At 46.8% G+C, this 15,065-nt stretch overlaps 1 pseudogene; it reads right to left on the bottom strand.

Annotated features, from left to right (window-relative positions):
* Window positions 1-8,417: 8,417 nt before the first annotated feature.
* Window positions 8,418-15,065, bottom strand: part of LOC144806295 (uncharacterized) — a 50,827-nt pseudogene continuing 44,179 nt past the window's right edge.

Below are 15,065 nucleotides of genomic sequence, written 5' to 3'. Positions count from 1 at the left end.
GTTCCCAAAAAATCCCTTTTATTACACGTTGGATGTCACCTTCTATTAAAAGAACTATATCATATAGTCTGTCAGGGGGAGCCACGTAGTGTCAGTAGTTTCCACTGTGACAACGACGCTGACTCCGCAACCCTGATCGACAACCTCGCCAACCTTGGCCTCAGACAACTTGTCACCGCACCCACCCACGCAGCCGGCCACACGCCGGACCCTGTCTTCCCCACAGGCACCCACGTCGACTTCGACCAAACCACCGAACTCCACTGGACCGACCACCGCTGCATCCATTTCACCTTCAAGAAACCAACCACGCACACCGCACCCAACAGCTGCCTCGCCGCTGCTGGAGCAAAGTCACATATGACCAACTGATCACCACTCTCGCCCAGAACCCACCCACCGACCCCACCAACCCAGACAGCGAAGCCTGCAACCTCTGACAGTGGATCGACGACTGCGCCAACTTCCTCGCCCCGCTCATGAAACCCTCCTACAGCCACACCACCAAGAGAGCCACCTGGTTCACCGACAAGCTCCATACCTCCAAACGCACATGCCGGAAACTGGAGAAGATATGGCTCCATGAACACACACCGGACAACTACGCAGCCCACAAGGACGCCACCCGCAGACATCACCACCTCATCAGATTAGCCAAGAGATCCTCCTTCAAAGACCGCTTGGATAACAACGCACACGACAGCAAGGAGCTCTTAAGCATCGCAAAGGAACTCTCCAACCCCAGCGCCAGCGCCAACGACATCCCGCCCTCACAAGAACTGTGCGACTCACTAGCCATCTTCTTCCACCGCTAGATCGCTGACATCCACGACAGCTTCAACACCACAACCACCCCGACTACGCCAGACTCCACCTCCCCTGTGAGCACTACTAGTGCCAACCGCCTGACCTCCTGGTCCAACGTCAACAACATCAAGACAAGCAAGGCCATGAACTCCATCCACTCAGGATCGCCGTCAGACCCGTGCCCACACCACGTATTCAACAAAGCAGACGCAGCCATCACACCCCAACTACTGAAGGTCATCAACATCTCCTTCGAAACAGCGACATTCCCGGAAAGCTGGAAGCACGCCGAAATCAACGCCCTCCTCAAGAAGCCCAAGGCGGACCCCAAGGACCTCAAGAACTTCCAGTCCATCTCCCTGCTCCCGTTCCTGGCATAGGTCATCGAGAAAATCGTCAACATGACACTGACCCGCCACCTGGAAGACAACAACATCTTGGACCCGTCCCAGTCCGGATTCAGACGAAACCACCGCACGAGACAGCCCTCATCGCCGCCACAGACGACATCAGGCACCAACTAGACAATGGCGAAACATCAGCCCTCATCCTCCTGGACCTGTCAGCTGCCTTCGACACGGTCTGCCATCGGACTCTAAAGACACGCCTCCTAGAAGCCGGAATCCAAGAAAAGGCCCTTGACTGGACCACGTCCTTCCTCTCTGGCAGAACCCAGAGCGTCCGAGTCCCACCCTTCCAATCTGAAGCCACCGACATCATCTGTAGCGTCCCCCAGGGCTCATCTCTCAGCCAGATACTGTTCAATGTCTACATGGCCCCCCTCACACAAGTGGCCCGCCATCACAACCTCAACATCATCACCTACGCCACAACGACACCCAGCTCATCCTCTCTCTCACCAAGGACGCACACACCGCCAAAACCAACCTCCACGAGGGAATGACGGCCGTCGCCGACTGGATGAGGAGCAGCCGTCTGAAGCTGAACTCGGACAAGATGGAGGTTCTCATCCTCGGACCCACCCCCTTAGCCTGGGATGACTCCTGGTGGTCGACCACACTGGGAACAGCACCAACACCCACTGACCATGCACGCAACCTAGGATTCATCCTCGACTCCAACCTCTCCATGTCAAAGCAGGTCAACACTGTCTCCTCCTCCTGCTACAACACCCTCTGCATGCTCCGCAGGATCTACAAGTGGATCCCGACCAAAACAAGAAGAACGGTGACACAGACCCTCATCAGCACAAGACTGGACTACGGCATCGCACTCTGCGCAGGAATCCCAGCCAAACACCTACGACGACTACAACGCATCCAAAACGCCTCCACCTGACTGATCGTCAACGTCCCCGCCGCAGCCACATCACCCCCCACCTGAGAGACGTACACTGGCTCCCCGTCGACAAGAGGATCACCTTCAAGCTCCTCACCCACGCACACAAAGCACTCCACAACGCCGGACCAGCCTACTTGAACAGCAGACTCAGCTTCCACACCCCAACCCACTAGCTCCGCTTCGCCAGCCTCGCTCTCGCCGCTGTCCCCTGCATCCAACGTATGACCTACGGCAGCAGATCCTTTTCCTACCTCGCTGCCAAGACCTGGAACACCCTCCCTACCCACATAGGGCAGACCCAAGACCTACTCGCCTTCAGAAGACTCTTCAAACCTGGCTCTTCGAGCAGTAGCAGCACCCCCCTCACCATAGCGCCTTGAGACCCTCTGTCAAGCGTTCACACACGAGGTTCCTGTTGTTTCCTTCTTGGAGATGCACGCTCCCAACCCCCCTATGAACTAATCAGTCAGCAAGGAGTTAAGCACTTGCACAACTACGTAATCCACAAGGGAAAGGGGAAGTGGATAGAGAAACAAGACAAACAACACTGGATCTCTTCCTGAGATGGCAGCTCGGTTTCTCTTTGAAGTGTTCAAGACTTCAGGTTCATTCGTACCTTCACAAAATAACAACGATCCTTCAAGTCTCAAAATAACACTTTGCTTTTCTTTTGAAATAATGCTAAAATTACTATTACAGACCTATATCTGTGAAGCCCTTTCTAACACTCCTATGATTGTCAGGTTTCAATACTTCTGGGTTAATGCCTTAACCCCTTCGATGCTGGTGATGGAACCGTTCCGTCATCAGTCACGGCTGAGCTGTGCTGATGATGGAACGGTTCCGTCACGACCGCGCCCTGTTCTGGAATGTCCAGCACAGGGCGCGGCTACGGCGCCGCGGTCAAGGTGTTAAAGATCAATACGCAAATAAAATGAATAATCAAAACAATGCACCAAGATATCAGCAATCATTGGTTAATGGTTAGTGTTTGATTTAGTATTCAATTTCACACCAAACGTGGCCTACCTGACAAGTGTGTGCTGCTTTCCTTAAAAGGGATTCTGAGAATAAAAGACAAAAAAAGAAACAACAACAATATCCTCCTTTTAGGAAGTTTAACCTCTGTCCTGCATACGAATTCTCCTATGTCAAATTATACATTGAATACAAGTGACTTAAAGAATCTTCAAAACACTGTTTAGGGTTTTTTTTATAAAACAGTTATTGTCTCTGCTGAAATGTCAATAACGATTTTCTATATTGATTTGTCAATCAACTATGTTCATAATAAATGAAAATTGAAAATAAACTTGCTTTAAATATATGCCAAGTTCCAAAAATCCGTTTTACAATCAAGAAAATGATTTTCCAGCTCTCGAGTCTTTTACAAATAAGAAGCTTGTCTTTACCAATGCTTGTCTTTTGATCCTGAGTTGCTTGGTAACCAGATCTCTTACTTGTTTACACAGGAAATCAGATCGACGAGAGAAGGCTCAACCGGAACTGAAGATCGAGGGAACTGAAGCCTCCGGTGCCTTTCGGAGATCGGAGGACGACGAAGGAATCACAAAAGGGGAAGGTAAGTTTTTAAAGGAAAAACGGGAACTGAGGTTTTCTAAGGGAATCGGGAACAGAAGCTAGCGGGAGGAATTCCAGATGGGAGGGAAGCGGAACCAAAAGAAAGGGACTGAATCAGACGGGTCTCAGATGCCAAACAGGAACACTCACGGTGATGCTGTTGCACGAAGCGAAGCAACACTGTGAGCGAGGGCAGGGTATTTATAGTCTTTGCTTGGGTGTTCCTTCACCTGCTCACGTGTATTCAGGAAACCGTTCAAAACGTGAGAGTGAAAAGGCTCTTGGATTCAGTTCTACACGTGCATAAAACTTGAACAGTAATAATCATTGCTAGCTGCAAGAAAATGTACCAACAAACATTGCTAGCTACAAATGAATCACTAGCAGTACTTGCCACACAATAAACAGTACTTGTCACACAATACGAGAACATGCATAATTAAAGGGATTAACTTGCAATGGCATAAGAACCCATGACACCCTCACGGGTAAGTAGCGCGCTTTAGAAGTACTCTGATTGATTGATTGATAAAAGGATCAGTTGCTGTCGCCTTCAGATATGGCCGCAGTGCTTGCCGCACTATTGTAACCTCCGCTGCGCTGTCGAGCAGCGTTAATGTCTATGTCAGGTTACGAAGCTATGTTCTCACAAGCCGTGGCATACCTTATGGTTAACGCAGCAACTTTCTTTTTCTGAAAATGAAGGCGTTAACGTGGCAAGTCGTCCTGCTTGCCTTTACCATCAGAGGGGCGGGGTCGCTCACGTCCTTCTGGGGCACCCCGACCCCTGCCGTGTTCTCCACCACCGGCTTGTGTGCCCGATGTTTCCTCTGAAGAACGACGAGAATGTTGCTCAGGTACCTGAAATCTATCAGGAGACCTAATTCTTGCGTGGTTGCACAAATCATAAGTGCGCTTAGTAGACACTGGTATCGGCGAGGCCGGACGCGACCCCTGTTTCTATTGCTGCTTCCTCTGTTTTTTATTCTTCCAATTCTGTTTTGGAAAATTTGGACGGTCGTCTTTAGTAGACTTTGCCATCTGAGTCTGCGGTTGAGTTGCCGTTTTAGCAAAAGGCATAACACCCAAACTATTGCGACCAATGGTCTTATAAGCCTCCGCAATAATTCTCGGTAATGTTCGGGGTTTGACGACGTCTGGGACAAGGCGCAAAGCATTCAACACCTGAAAGTTAACCGCATCTCCCTTTACATTACAAAAGATGAGATCAGCAACTACATCAAACACTCCAAAGAGCCTCATTCTCAACTCGACAGCCGCCTCCGGACTGTGCTCATCCTGAACACGCTTGATCACAGAGGGCAAGACAGTCATAGACAGCATGCCGAAACACTTTGCATATACTGCTGCAAATACTTTACCCCAATTCTCACAATCTGTTACCTCTGGCAATAAGTCTTTCTGCAAGCTAATTGTGAGAATCCTGTGTTTTTCCACAGGAGTGGTATTAGGAAACATTGCTTCCAGTTAGTCAAATTTCTCAGCAAGCCAATAAGGCATTTCGTACTTAGTTTGGGGGTGCTTTCCCATTACCGAATTAACCGAATTAACCATGACGGGACTAATTGGCATCCCGGCCGGTCCAACTTGTTGCGCTGCAAGAAACATATTGAACTAAAGCCCTATGTACCCCAACAAAAGAGGTATAAAGTTGACACAAGTCGTCAATCGGGGCATTGAGATAACGTAGATATGGTGTGAACCCGGCTAAGACTGGCAAAGTGGCCCCAGGAATTGACAAGGGTCCTAACCGAACCGGAGTTATGGAGTGGGGGAGGGTGCCGTTAAACCAAACACGATGCTGCCATGCCGAAATTGGAATCTCTTGTGTCCTATATGGAGTATAGTTTATAGGAATCGCAGTGTGAGTGTATGTTTGGAACATATCCTCATCCGCATTTATTGCAGGAAACGTGACCCAAGAGTAGAAAAGCACTCACCACAAAGATAACAGACATACCATCGTCTGGTACTCCAAACTGCGTCAGATGACGCCGGAGCGCTGCCTGACTATGCTGAGCTATATCAATATCACACATAAGGATATAGAGAAGAAAAACTATTTATATAAATTGCAGCACAAAAAGGGTAGTTATTCAAAACGTGAACCTTTTTTATAAATCTCAAGCTTGAATTCACCTATAACACATTCGTATAGGTAGGTGAATCCGTCACGCCTGTTAACCGGAAACAGTGTTGAGGGTATTGTGGACAGATACAAGCACTAATCAAGACGTTGGGCGCCATGTTGCGGGGATTTTGCTCATGCACAGAACTATGCGCAGGAAACCAGGACCTCAGTGTATTGTATGTATGTATGTATGTATGTATGTATTTGCATACTTATATAGCGCTATGCTGTCACCCGGAGGGTATCCTGGCGCTTTGACACAACAAGCCGAACCACCGATGCAGAGCTCAGACTGCTCTTGGGAACAGATGGGTTTTGAGCCTATTTTTAAAAGCTGGGAATTCAACCTGACTCCTTGGCAAGAGCGGGAGAGAATTCCAAAGTCTGGCGGCCACAAAGCTAAACGACCGCCCACCCATCCTTATCCTCTGAACTCTGGGGACCGTCAGCAAACAGGCAGAGGAGGAGCGTAGGCTCCGAGAGGTGGAATACCAAGAGAATATGTTCTGCAGCAAAACTGGGCCCTGTCCATGCAAAGCTCTAAAAACCAGGCAGGATGCTTTAAAAAGGATACGCTGATGTACAGGCAGCCAGTGTAAATCCTGAAGTGCCGTGGTGGAAGAGGCAGCGCGCGGTCGAGAAAGTGCCAGCTTAGCTGCCATATTTTGGACCCGCTGCAGTTTGCCCACCAGCGTACTAGGCGCCTCCAGGAGCAGTGCGTTGCAGTAATCCAGTCTGCTTAGGATCAGGCCCCGCACTACCTCTGGCCTAGCCTGCGCTGGGAGCAGGGGTAGTACTTTCCGCAACATCCGAAGCAGCATCATGCAGGTGGCTACGGTTTTGTTGACGAAGATGTCCAGTTGTAGGTTGGGGCCAAACATGACCCCCAGATTTCGTGCAGACTCTGCTGCAGTCACAGCCCCGGAGAAGGTAGGGGGCCAGAAATCATCCGGTAGTGCAGGCGGGACACGGTCATTGGAGCAGTACAGCACCTCCGTCTTAGATCCATTAAACTGGAGGGAGTTGGAGCGCAGCCAGTTCGATGTGGCAGTCATACAGCGGTGGAATGTCTCTAAAGAGACAGAGTCTTTGCCCTCCAAAGAAAAGACCAATTGGGTATCGTCGGCCGAAAGATTTTATCAATATGATCAGAGGGCAGAGGTACAGATTGAATAATATGGGGCTGATGGCCGAGCCCTGCGGTACCCCCTGCCCAACTTTCCACACATCCAATTTAAAAGGCGGCAAAGCCACCACCTGCTGTCTGTTGTTAAGGTATGAGACTAACCAGTCCCTGGCCAGCCCCATAACCCCGATCTCCTCCAGTCTCTCAATGAGGATGGAGTGGCTGACCGTGTCGAACGCGGCCGACATGTCGAGCAACACTAAAAAGGCTGCCCGACCTGTGTCGACCCGCGAACGAAGATTATCCAACACGGCCACCAACGCAGATTCCGTCCCATGCGCTGGCCTGAACCCAAACTGGGCCACATCCAACCTGGTGTTATCCTCTAGGAAACTGTATAGAGAGCGGGTAACCAACTTCTCCAAGATCTTAACCAGAAAAGGGAGCAGGGAGATGGGCCTGTAATTTGACAGACAGGTGGGGTCGAGTGTAGGTTTTTTCAGGAGGGGGGAGACCACCGCCAGCTTCCAATTCTCCGGAACAGTCGCAGTAACAAGCGACTGGTGGCAGATAGAGTACACAGGGTAGAAAAGTTCTTCCTGGAATAGTTTCCAGAATTTATGCGGAAGAGGATCCAGCGGAGAGCCAGATGATACAGTCTGTGCCAATTTACAGAACTCCTCAAAAGGTGGAAAAGAGAAACAGCTCAATTGAGGTCGATTGGAGAGTTCACCCGAAGCTCCCAGACTAAGGGGAGAGCAGTTCTGCCAGGGACGACTGGGAGATTTCCCCAAAGCCTCCAGACTAGAGGAAAGGCAGCTCAGCTGGAGGCAGTTGGATGATACTTCCGAGACTGCCGAGCTGAGAAGAGAATAGTTCAGCTGGGGCAAACTAAAGGGTTCCTCCGGAGCTCCCAAGCTGAGAGGCTAACAACTCTGCCGGGGTCGACTGGAAGACTCTTCCGGAGCTCCCACACCGAGAGGGGGACAACTCGGCAGGGGTAGACTGGCCGATTCATCCGGAGCTCCCGGGCTAAGAGAAGAGCGACACAGCTGGGGTCGACTGGAGGACTCTTCCGGAGCTCCCAAGCCGAGGGGCGAGTAGGTCGGCCGGGGTCGACTGGAAGGTTCTACCAGAGCTCTTGACTGAGAACAGCATGGGAGACCTCCTGGGGAAGCCTGACTAGATAAGCTGTCCAAGGAGACCGACAGAGGCGAGACCCCAAAAACCCACCTCAGTGCCCAGAACCCCTATCCAACTAGCATCAGTGTCTCATTCGTTCTCCGTACTACAGCAAAGCTACCAATGATTAGAAAACCCAGTGACTTTGGGACCTCTCAGGAATAGTGGGAATCAAGAACACTCTTTCATTTTTATTCTCATAAAGGTGCACAATGTGAGTAATCAGAGACAAGGTACAGTTTAAAATGTTTATTTCAACTACGTGCTCTAAGATGCAGTATATTTGCTAACATAAGTAAAAATATGCAAAAAATCAATACAATCAGCATTGTTACAATTCCATAAAATACAAAGGGAGAAATCATATTATAATGATAGTGGAACCTGGTCTATAGCGCCTTGTGTACTACCCTCCCCTTGCTAGGTATTATAATAATAGAGGATCTCTAGGTTAAAACGGGGACCGCATACCTCCAAAGTCAGGTGAAGTGAATCACATCCCAGCTCAGCACAGTTCTTTGTCGATTGAAAGTTTTTTCCAAGTGCCAGTCTCATGCATGCAATGCAATATTAAAAGCACCAGAGTATCAGAAATGAGAAGCTGTGTTCGTGTTGTGTCTAGAGCGTGGGCCGATCAACCTGCATCAACAGCATACATTGTTATTTTAACCTTGAACACTTTGTGCAGACTTGAGGTCGCAGTCTGAGTCTAGAGATGTAAAAAACAGATCATTCTCATGTGAAGGAAAAGCAAGCAGTTTGTCTTTATAAAAACAGAGACATGTAGTGTCATGTGCAAAAGCAGCAAAATGGCGCTTGAGCAACTAACTCACTTATACTACGTATTCATCCCTACACTTTTACAGGTAGCATGAACAGGAACACTTGGATGTTTTCCTTTGTAACTCTTCATCGCTAAATAAAAACCACCATTGTTTCTTTTCTTTTATTCCACATTGTGCTAGTCTCCCAGTGGATTTCCTGTTATATCACTTTTTTTTTCTATGTGTACCGAAGTGAACAATCACTGGGAACAGACACTTTTATTATTCTACAAATCTTTGGTTTTCTTCTTTTCTTCTAGTCGAGTCTTCATTCATCTGGTATCTGAATATCCCACATAATTATATATTTGTTCCTGTAATTCCTTCATCTCACAATAACTGCACTGTTCTGCTCCTGTCTATGTCCTCAGATGAGTCAATATTATTGTTAATGTTCTTAATTTCTTTCTGAATTCATTGCATCTCTAGGATTATTTCTAAGTGAGTTAAATGAAGGTGTTTGTACGCTGAGGCTATGTAGGATCAGAAATTGACAAAAGCTCGTCACACTTTTAGTGCAATTGTAAGGTTTACCCCAGGTGTGTTCGCAATTGACAAAATCACTTCTGACATTTATTGCAATGCTCTTTTTTACTCTGTGTGTGTTAGTTGATGTATCCGTAGGTTTAATAACTGACAGAAGATATTCACACATTCGCTGCACCTGAAAGGATTTTTCTCTGTGTGCATTAACTGATTAATCCTTAATGCGGAAGATGCACTAAAGGTACTTCTACACTCACTACAGTTGTACGTATTTACAGAGTGTGTGCAAGCTGATGTCTACATAGGCTTGATAATTGAGTACATTTCTTCACACATTCACTGCGCTTGAATGGCTTTTCTTCTGCGTGTGTTCGCTGATGCTTGCTTAGGATTTAAAAGATTCTTTTCCCCTTTGTGAGCTCGCTGATGATTTCTTAATGTTGAAGAGTAAGTAAAACTACTTCCACATTCACTGCAATGGTAAGGTTTTTCCCCAGTGTGTATTCGCTGATGTCTCCGGAGGCTGGTTAACCGACTGAAGCTCTTCACACATTCACTGCACTGGTATTGTTTTTCCCCTGTGTGTATTCTCTGATGTGTGCGGAGATATGTAATGTGACTGAAGCTCTTCACACATTCACTGCACTGGTATGGTTTTTCCCCTGTGTGTATTCTCTGATGTGTGTGGAGGTGTGTCATTTGACTGAAGCTCTTCACACATTCACTGCACTGGTATGGTTTTTCCCCTGTGTGTATTCTCTGATGTATGCGGAGATATGTAATGTGGCTGAAGCTCTTCACACATTCACTACACTGGTATGGTTTTTCCCCTGTGTGTGTTCTCTGATGTGTTTGGAGGTCTGCTAACCGACGGAAGCTCTTCACACATTCACTGCACTGGTATGGTTTTTCCCCTGTGTGTATTCTCTGATGTGTGTGGAGGTCTGTATTTCGACTGAAGCTCTTCACACATTCACTGCACTGGTATGGTTTTTCCCCTGTGTGTATTCGCTGATGTGTTTGGAGATGTGCTAACAGACTGAAGCTCTGCACACATTCCTTGCAATGGTAGGATTTTTCCCCTGTGTGGATTCTCTGATGTGTGTGGAGGTTTGATATATGACTAAAGCTCTTTAAACATTCATTGCAATGGTATGGTTTTTCCCCTGTGTGTATTCGCTGATGTCTTTGGAGATGTGATAACTGACTGAAGCTCTTTACACATTCATTGCAATGGTATGGTTTTTCCCCTGTGTGTGTTCACTGATGTCTTCGGAGGTCTGTTAACTGACTGAAACTCTTCACACATTCAGTGCAATTGTATGGTTTTTCCCATGTTTGTATTCGCTGATGCTCTTTTATGGTTTCTAATTGGCTAAAGTTCTTGACATATTCAGTGCAATTGCACGATTTTTCTCCTGACCGTGTTTCCTGAAGGGTCAGCATAGTTAATAAACCACTTGCGTTATTTTCACATTCCCTGTATGTGTGTGATATTTCCGATTTAACAATAAAATACAAGACTCACTAAATACCTGCCACATTCATAATATCAGTAAGACTTTCTTGTGGGTGATTGCATCTTTAGATTGGATAAGGGCTTTGCATGCTTGCGGGTAAAGCTTAATATTCCTTCCGGTAGGTGCAAATTCTGTACTTCAGAGAGCAGAACTCCGCTTTCCTTTAGCCTTCAGTTGTTAGGCTCCACTTCATTGTGTTTTTCCCTGGTGCCTGCGGTTTGGCTAGAAAGTGTTTGCAATACACCTAGAGCACTGAATGCTGGTCTGACGCCAGTTTAGATAGCGAAGCACTGCTCTAGCAATATCATGATGGTGAAGCGACTTGTAATGTGTACAGCTACTCCAAAGAGTGTCCCGGGGCAAAGCACAGGTCAGAAAAGAAAGTAAATCAGTTTGTTTCAAACATGGACAAAAGGTTTTCAACCTTTTTTAAACATTTTCATGTTGCTAACAGCTCAAAGCTGAGGAGGGAGTTTGTTCCAAGCTATGGATCCCAAATAGACACGAGACCTTCCTCCAACTCTCATACCGGCCTCATGATCAAAGCTGGTGTTGGACGCTTGTTTATGCAGCAGGTGGTTTGTCAGTGTTGTTGTCTTGGTTTTGTTGAGGTCATTTCTTCGTCTTGGGGTGTCGAGGTGCAGATCTCAGACTCGGACACTCACTGAATTGCCTTTGACTGCTTCTTCCTGGATCTGTTCTCTGCCTCTGATTGCACTGATGTTTTTGGAGCTCGTTATTTTTGATAATTTTTGCAGGTTTGATGTGTTATCTTCATTATTCATAATCAATCCGTGCACTTAAGGCTTATTCTCTGTTGGATGTAAAGAAATGCAATATTACTAAATGCAAATGTAATAGAATGTGAATACACAATATTTAACCAGCTGGATAAGACATCTCTTCTCTACCATATTTAAAATTTAGTAAGGAACATTTTACCATACATGGATATTTCATTAAAACTGTGGTTGAACATGTCACATCTTATTTACTTCTGAAAAGGCAGTGATTTACCATTGTTCAGAGTAAATTACTAACGAAAGGGCAGCCACAGAGCACTCGTGCTACAGGTACATTTTGGGTAGATACACATGGACAAGATTTCATTTAAACAGAACAGATTGTGGAAAAAGAGAGGAATCAGGAAGCGCTGCCGTTAATTCAGTTTCAGGAAGTATCTACCAAAGGTAGCTCTTCAGGAGTGGATAACAAAGGTAACTCTTCAGGAAGTGTATAACAAAGGTAACTCTTCAGGAAGTGTATAACAAAGGTAACTCTTTAGGAAGTGTATAACAAAGGTAACTCTTCAGGAAGTGTATAACAAAGGTAACTCTTCAGGAAGTGTATAACAAAGGTAACTCTTCAGGAAGTTTATAACAAAGGTAACTCTTCAGGAAGTATACATGACAAAGGTAACTCTTTAGGAAGTAGCTACCAAAGGTAGCTCTTCAGAAAGTGTATAACAAAGGTAACTCTTCAGGAAGTATTTAACCAAGGTAACTCTTTTGGAAGTGTATAACAAAGGTAGCTCTTCAGAAAGTGTATAACAAAGGTAGCTCTTTAGGAAGTATATATGACAGAGGTAACTCCAGACACCTTTTTCCACAATGCTTTCCTGTTCACACTGGATCAGCTCAAATGCCAACTCCTGCCTTTACCTTGCAGCTCATTAAGAGTCTTTCTATGAGTGCGACGGCCCTAATGATCGCCGTACTCAGGGTTGCGGTCCAAATGCCACCATCTTGGCAGACTGATTGGCGTATTATAATTGTGATGGTGGGATAGCCCCCTCCCGCCAGGATCAAGGATCCCGCTGTGGAGGCAGTCTGCAAACACCCTGAATATGTTGGCAGTGCCAATGCCGACATCGCCGAGCATATTACGGTCTGCATATCCGCTGCCCTTTTCCTGGCGGGGACCCCACCATGAAAAGGATAAAGGACATGCAGGTAAGGAGGCCCTCACAGGGCCCCGGCCGATTCTGCTCCTGGGGTTGCATGCAGGGGGCACATGTTGTGCCACCCTATGGAATTGCACCCTTGTTCCTGCACAGTGTGGCATGCATGACATGGTGCAGGAACATGCTGCAGGCACTCTTAAGGTGGTGGTATGCTGTTCAGGCTCTCTAATGAGCCTAATACAGCCGCCGAGAGACCGCAGCTGCACCACCCAACCACCCTGGATTTAGGTCATAATCCGGCGGCGGGCTCTCAATGGGCTTGGCAGTCTGCCTGGTACCTCCGCTGTGGTAGTCCCATTGGAAGACCGCCACATTCGTAATAAGGTCCTAAGTCACCTTCAACACATTTTACAGCCCTCCTGGCTCAAGCATTTCTGGATCCTTCTAACCTGGAAGACTGGAGCATTAACCTGAGTTGAGGTGGATTTTCTATCAGCGTAATATATACCCATCTCCCTTGAACTATTGACGGATTCTGCCCTGAAAGACAACTTAAAAAGTGAGTCTTTAGTTCTTCCTAAAGTAGGTAAAGTTAAGATCCTGTTGTATTTCAATCAGCAGCTCCTTCCAGGGTTTTCTGTAATATCAAGCATCCAACAGATGTGTGCATATAAATAATTGTTTTTGTTTTTCAACATTTACAAGATATTTGACTTATTGTGGTCTGTCTGAAGGCCAGGATGATACTTTGAAACTCAACAGGGCTTTGGTAGAGCGAAAGGGGATGTCGATTGTTCACAGGTGAAGTCACATTCCTCCATTCCCATATTTCTTTTATCCAGTTTTATCTCATTCCATGTCCTTCAGCTCCCCTACTCCCCTCGGTCTGTGTACTCACTCTACAGGGTTCATTGTTGGGTGAGGCAGGACACACACTTGAAGCGAGCACACAGCAGATGCAGATAAAGGCCTGATAGTCAGGAGGCCGTGGTTGGCAGTACGGAGCTCACAAGCTTCATTTCAGAAGCTCGTCTGGGAGGTACTAACTGAGGAGGCGCACAGGAAGGTGCCTATTAGCTATAAACAGAGGTAGTGCACAGGTGGGTGCTTGTGAGGTATAAACGGAGGAGGTGCACATATAGGTACCTATGAGGTACAAACAGAGCAGGTGCACAGGTAGGTGCTTATGAGGTATAAACAGAGGAAGTGCACAGGTGGGTGCTTGTGAGGTATTAACAGAGGAAGTGCACAGGTGGGTGCTTGTGAGGTATAAACAGAGGAGGTGCACATATAGGCACCTATGAGGTACAAACAGAGCAGGTGCACAGGTGGGTGCTTATGAGGTATAAACAGAGGAAGTGAACTGGTAGGTGCTTCAGTGCCTCTGGGACTATATCTGCTCCTAGGCCCTCTTCCTATAATGCTGGTTCTCGCTCCTTCTACAACACTTGCTGCAGACATGGGGCCTGATTTAGAGTTTATCTGACAGGTTATTGCTTCAAACATGACAGATCCCGTCCGCTTTATTACAATTGCCACAGAATATAATGTACTTTTAATAGGGTGGACGGGACATCTGCCACATTTATGACAGAATAAACCATCCGCCTAAATATAAATCGGGCCCCTGGCGGACATTGTGTCCAGTGTCTTTTCAGTGCTGGAAAGCATCCATTGCATTAACGGCACAGTATTATCTCACCACTGCTGTGACTTGCAGTCATAAGGCCATTATGAACGGTCTAAGTTGTGTGCCAGAATGCCTTTGAATAGTTTAGCATGAGCGTTTAGGAGGGAGATGGGTCTGTATGATGAGCAGGACATGGGGGTTTTCCAGGGCCTGTGAATAACCTTCATTACTGTTTCTCTCTTGGTGTCAGTGGGCTTGACTGTGTCCCCAGATGAGTTGTTTGCAGCTTATCTTATTTATGCTCAAAGAGTTGGAGTTTTTAGGACTAAGCAGCTCTTTCAACAATGTTTGAAAACAAAATTAGTCAGGTGATTGCTGCCAGGTGCAAATGTTTTGCATGTGTAGAATCACACACTAGTAAATGTAGCTCACGCATGCTTCACCTTGTCAGTTTGTGAATGACCGCTAACTTGTGAATAAGTGAAAATTCACAGACCCCAATCTGACTCTTTCTGACACTTAGAGTTTCACTTTAACAAAATGCGGGAGTAG

The sequence above is a fragment of the Lissotriton helveticus genome (assembly GCF_964261635.1).
Source record: "Lissotriton helveticus chromosome 1_1 unlocalized genomic scaffold, aLisHel1.1 SUPER_1_unloc_6, whole genome shotgun sequence".
NCBI lineage: Eukaryota > Metazoa > Chordata > Amphibia > Caudata > Salamandridae > Lissotriton > Lissotriton helveticus.
Note: the sequence above shows the minus strand (reverse complement) of the source record. Positions and strands in the feature narration are given on the sequence as shown.